We start from the raw sequence: 6,048 nt of genomic DNA, 5'->3' as shown, positions 1-6,048 counted from the left end.
TTTTGTATTTTTTAAAGTCTTGTCCATTTTTATGTTCATTTTAGAATGAGATGAATATGTACAATATGCCATGGAACATAAACCAAAATAAAGTAATGTAAAGTAAATGACAAGAATTAAATGTTAGGAGCGGAAACTAAAAGTTAGAAATTAGATGCGGAAATTAAAAGTTAGGTATGAGATTTAAATGTTAGATGCGGAATTGTAAAGAGTTAGAAGTTAATTGTTAGGGGTTAGATCAAGGTAGAATAATATTCAAGAAAACAATTATCAAAATAAAATCCTAAAATATTAACAAAATTATTCTAGAAATTAATCAAAATTGATTCTAAAATTAAAACAATATCACAATGAAATCTAAAATTAACAAACTAATTCTAAGTAATTAACTGAACATCAATCTAAACAATTACCAATTCTAAACAAATATCACTAATTATCAAGAATTAAACTCTAAACAAATGTCTAATATTTTCTAAAATTTCTAATTAGCTTCTAATTAATATTTCTAATAAGATTTCTAATACTAATTAAATTTAAGATTCTAATTACTAATCTAATTAATATTCTAAATCAGCATTCCTAATAAATCTCTAAAAAATCCTAATCAAACATCATCTATTAAACTTCTAAATCAAGATTAACAATTAAATCTACACAGAAAATCAGGATGGGCCTAACTGGAAAATACTAAGCCCAATCGCAGGGGAGGTGTGCTGGCCAGTGGATGGTGTATGCATTGTGAACAGACCTGGCCCAAACAGTCAAGGTGTGACCAAATCCCAACGTAATAAGAGTTTACTGAAGGAAAGAAAGAAGAAAAAGCACTTATGAAAAAGCGCTTACCACGTACCGCGATCTTTCTTCTTCCGCTTCACTTCGGACTTCTTCCTCCTCTGCGTGTGGTTGCTGTTGCGAGAATCAAAGTCAATGGCGACTGGACACGTCGGATCCATATGTTGATGCACCGTATGGTTATGGCTTCGTACGATCTTCAGATCATCGGCGCGAAGTTGTTGTTTGTTGACGATGAGTAGTCATAGTCATTGAGGGAGATGAAGCGGATTCTGGTGTTGATTGAATGAAGCGAACTCCGGCGATCGAAACCAAGTGATGAACGATGATGCTCACAACAGAGCGAATGGCGACGAGGCTCGCAGTGAAGACGGCGATCGGAAGCGATTCAATTCCGGAAAGGTACTTTCAAGCTTTTTCGCTACTTTATTTTGTTGCGAATTGCTTCTGCTACGAAGCTTCTTCCTCAATTCTTTTGTGAAGCTTTTCTAGTGTTTCGATTATGTTATCGATGAAGGTGATTATGAAGAGGGATTGGAGTTTATGGTGTTGAGTGTTACCAATGGAAGGTTCAGTGTGTTGGTTCAATGGAGGTTGAAGGTGCGTTAGAACGTTTTGTTAGGGATTTGAAGGAGAGTCTGTTAAGAGAGTGGTAGTTATTGAAGATGAATTCGAGAGCGAAATTCTGGAAAGTAAGAGCCATATATATACATGATCCGAACTGTTAGATTCCGTTAGTTCTGTTAATTCATTTTTTCCTAATTTTTTAGAAGTTGGTTAACCGTTAGCATCGTTAGTAGGGACTTCACTTTGGAAGTTACTTTCGAACTTGCGTTTCTCGTTGCCTTGGCTGCGTTTCATTGTATTTTGCTTGTGTCTTAACCATGAATTAAACTGTTATTCATGAGAGTGTAAGTTGGATTCTATAACTAAGCCTTTCTGGTGCTATGTGCAGGAGGATTTGGTAATGACGACTTCTAGACAGGCTTCGCAACATCAGAGTGATTGAGATTCAAAGAAGATTGAGCCATGTTTCCACTACAATGGATGATGTATAATTGACATGCTTCCAGGTACCGTTCGAGTACTCAACGGTAATGTTCCGACCTGTTTCTACTTATTAGTGACGTGAAGAATGAAATGAAATCGGGTTCATATTAATTAGATTTCCAATTGAGTTGGTTTTCTTCCTGTTAGTGTGAAAGTTTACTTTGAAAATGTTAATTGGTTTTTGCAGGGTGCAGTTTTGTGTTAGCTGCGCATTATTGGAAGCTTTGTGTTGTTCTGTTGCAGCTTTGGTCAAGATGCATTACTATTCTTTGATTTTTGCAGGTGAATATCATGATCTGATTATTTATGCAATGCTCTTTATTGTAGGATGAAGATGAGATGGAAATGTAATTGGACATGAAAAAATATGGAGAACTGGATGTAATAATTTGGTTAGTTGGAATTGAATTATGTAAAATATGGATAATGAAAATTGGATTTAGAAAAATGGATATGGGTTAAACCAAATGGATATGGATATAGAAAATGAAATTTGGATTATTGTTAAAAATGAAATTGGATTATGAAATGGACTTAAAATGGATTGGATAAAAGATAAAATGAGAATTAGGCTTAAGGACCTTTACAAACCTATGGACCAAGAAATTTCTAAACAATAAAATGGGATATTAGAATCAAATTGAAATTAAAAGTCCATGATTTCTAAAGTCAGGTTTCTAAAAATGATGAAATGTATATCAATTCTAAACTTTGAAAGTCAATTTGAAAAGAATTATGACACGATGATAAAATGACAAATGCAAATTGAATTGAACCGTGTTGGAAATGAATGAATATATGCAATAAGAGATATGTAACCAAACATTGAATGATTGATTTTAAAAACTCCTCCGAGTTCAAAAATAAGATGAGGCATAAAACCACATGGACGCCTGATCACAAAATACATGGCAAACTCTGATGATCAAGGCATGATCAAAATGCCTCTAAATTAAACAATTTTCCAGACACGTGAAAATGCTCACCAGTGATATACACCAAGGGATTAAGGATTGATTGATCGACACCCCTTGAATTATCGATGAGTCTTGGTATCCACTGGGTACCAGAACAAGCCATGAATTACAGTCACATGTCTCCTTGTATTGAACCATGCTTATGCAAATGGAATGAATGGATGAAAATGATATGCAAATGTCTAGGGTTAGTGACCTATATGATTATGTGATGGGTGGGGCGAATTTCAGGGTATGACAGCTGCCCCTATTTAATCTTCTCGGACCTGAATGTATGGATAACAACGACTTCCAAACAATCAAGGTAGGAGATGATTAAATACTTGAATAACAGGAAATTTGCCCGCCGTGAACAAATGGAAAGCAATGTGAAGATAGGTCACAAGGAGGTCTTCTTCACTGGGATATATGAGAGAACAAACATGTCTTTGCGTAGAGCAGCTGCTGGGAATAGGAATGTCATTTGGTAAATGGATATGTGAGGGGTTAGATATGCATGACATATGCAGTATGCTAATGCAGTATGATTGATTATTTTTTCATTTTATCTCTACTAACCAGTTTTTTGAAGGCACCGAGAAAGAATTTTCTGCTGGGGGAGATATATGGTGATTGTTCTTTTTTTGGAATGATTTGCCAGGTGAATCCTAGGATTCAGGATGACAGATGACCTTACTAGGACGACAGTAGGCGAATTAGGAGGTAAATTGTTGGTCGACAACTCTGAGGTTAGGGATAGAAGCAAAAGCAACACTGATTGCTGGGGGATTGAAACATTCTGACCTCAATACTGCGACTGGGGTACAAACTGGACCTTCTCAACTCTGTGGTTGGAAATAGATTGTGATCAACATCGGTTCTGAGACTGGAGACAGCGTAGGCATCAACTCTGTGGTTGGACATAATAATGGACATCGATTCCAAGGTCGGGGACAAAGGTAATAGGTGTCAACTCGGAGGTTGGGTTTGCAGATATCAACTCTGAGGTCGGAGAATAAGGAAATGACACAACAACTCGAAAGTTGGGAAAAAGGTAGCCATTCCGCTCTGAGGCTGGGGATAAAAGGTAGTCGTCAACTCTAAGATTGGAAAAAGGCAGTCGTTCGACTCTGAGGCTGAAGAAAGATAACTATTCAGCTCTGAGGCCGGGGAATAAGGAAACATACAACTCTGAGGTTGGGGGTAACACGACACATTCACTATGAAGTGTAAAAAGGTAGGTACTCAACTCTAAGGCCGAAAAAAAAGGTGATCGTCAACCCTTAGCTTGGAAAAAAGTAGGTCCTAAGCTCTGAGGCTTAAAAGAGATACACCAACTCCGAAGTTAGAAAAATGTAACTGCTCAACTCTGAGGCCGGGAGCGAAAAATGGTAAACGTCAACTTCGAGGTTGGAAACAAGCAAATGCTCAACTCCGAGATTGGGAGAATAAACGGTAAATAACGACTCTGACAACAACTCTGAGGTTGGAAACAGAACAACAACTCTGAGGTCGGGATAAGGAAAGGCGACATACAACTCTGAGGTTGGGGTAATACGATAAGCGACGAAAACTCTGAGGTTGAAAAGGGCGACAACACTGAGGTTGGAAAAAGGACGACAACACTGTGGTTGGCAACACTGCGGTTGGAAAAAGGGACGACAACACTGTGGTTGGAAAAGGGGTTACAACACTGTGGTTGGAAAAGGGGACGACAACACTGTGGTTGGAAAAAGGGGCGACAACACTACGGTTGGCAACATTGCGGTTAGAAAAAGGGACGACAACACTGTGGTTGGAAAGAGGGGAGACAACACTGCGGTTGGAAAAAGGGGACGACAACACTGTGGTTGGAAAAAGGAAATATACAACTCTGAGGTTGGAAAGGGGAAACACATAACTCTGAGGTCGGGAACAAAGGGATAGACGACAACCCTGAGGTTGGGAATAAGAGAAATAGACAACAACTCTAAGACTGGAAAGAAGGAAGAAGCAACTACTCTGAGGTTGGGGTGGGTACTGACATCAACTCTGAGATTGGGTATAGGTTAGTCTCTCAACTCTGGGGTTAGAGGTAATGGCATCTAAAACTGAGTAAAGGGTGATTATCTACAACTCTGCGGTTGGGGAAGAGATACCGACACCGACGGGTATCGAAAAAGTGATAGACATTGGCGAGCGAAGGGAGATCAATACTTACGGGTATTGAAAAAGTGATAGACGTTGACGAGGCTTGATTAGTTTTTCAAATTTGAGAGGTAGGTGTTTTTCCAACGAGAATTGGACTTTGCGAGAGATTTGCCAACGGAATGGGCTGTCGAATAGTGCCAAGAGAGTTTTGGGCTTGATTCTTCCTTGTTAGAGAGATTTGTGTTATGCTGGATGATATGTATGATATGAATTATGCATGACGGATTGATGCAATGATATGAGGGTTTACGGATGCCCCAATCTTGGATACGATGCAATGAATGCTGAGGAAAGTTGCTTGGATTGTGTAGCGGTGTATTCGTCGCTATATGATTTATCGATTAAACCATAAGCAAAGCATACAATGAAATTTCGAGTCGCCACCGCACTTTTATTTATCCAAAGGACTGGCTAAAAAGCGAACAAAAGCCTAAGAAGTTTTACACGTAGAAAACTAATAAAAAGATCAGAGAGTCTGGGTAAGGGGTAAATTACGCAATGGGAAGGTGTTAGGCACCCACTACGTCCTAGGTACTCCTAGGGAGCCCTTTTCACACTTGTTGTACTAAATTGTTATTTGTTATGACATAAGTATTGTGCAAACATGATTGGGATGATGAGAAAAGAATATACAATTTTTATTATTGGGTTTGAACGGATGAACCCGCTGCCTACGTACCTTCCATCAAAGGTAAGGATCAAAACGCCGTAGTTCGGCTAAAAGATTTCCAAAAGTTGGTGAATTCAATTTTAAACAATAGCACTGAGGCTTTTCATTATCAATGGGAGAACACTCGACCAAGACCAACATCCACCATGCGAGGATAGCTTCGACGTACTAGAGGGGTTAGCCCTGTTTTCAGTACGGAAGTCTTATAGTCGACTCACTAAGGATAAGGTGAGGTTTACATCAACCACAATGATAATTGAAACCTAATGGCTAATGTGTGAAAAGATTAACAATGGACAAAGCCAAAACAATTGAATGAGTGAAGTTAATTGATTGTGATTGTGAAAGTAGAGTCAAAGTATGATTAAGATTGATTCAAAAGAAGTA

General features: G+C 38.4%; 1 long non-coding RNA gene across 1 annotated transcript; it reads left to right on the top strand.

Annotated features, from left to right (window-relative positions):
* Positions 1–652: 652 nt before the first annotated feature.
* On the top strand, positions 653–2,313 carry LOC127128816 (uncharacterized). Its single transcript, XR_007806040.1, has 2 exons — positions 653–1,197; positions 1,751–2,313. It is a non-coding gene; the product is annotated as an uncharacterized LOC127128816 (long non-coding RNA).
* The last annotated feature ends 3,735 nt before the right edge of the window (positions 2,314–6,048 follow it).

Source organism: Lathyrus oleraceus, chromosome 3 (assembly GCF_024323335.1).
Source record: "Lathyrus oleraceus cultivar Zhongwan6 chromosome 3, CAAS_Psat_ZW6_1.0, whole genome shotgun sequence".
In the NCBI taxonomy this organism is placed as follows: domain Eukaryota; kingdom Viridiplantae; phylum Streptophyta; class Magnoliopsida; order Fabales; family Fabaceae; genus Lathyrus; species Lathyrus oleraceus.
Note: the sequence above shows the minus strand (reverse complement) of the source record. Positions and strands in the feature narration are given on the sequence as shown.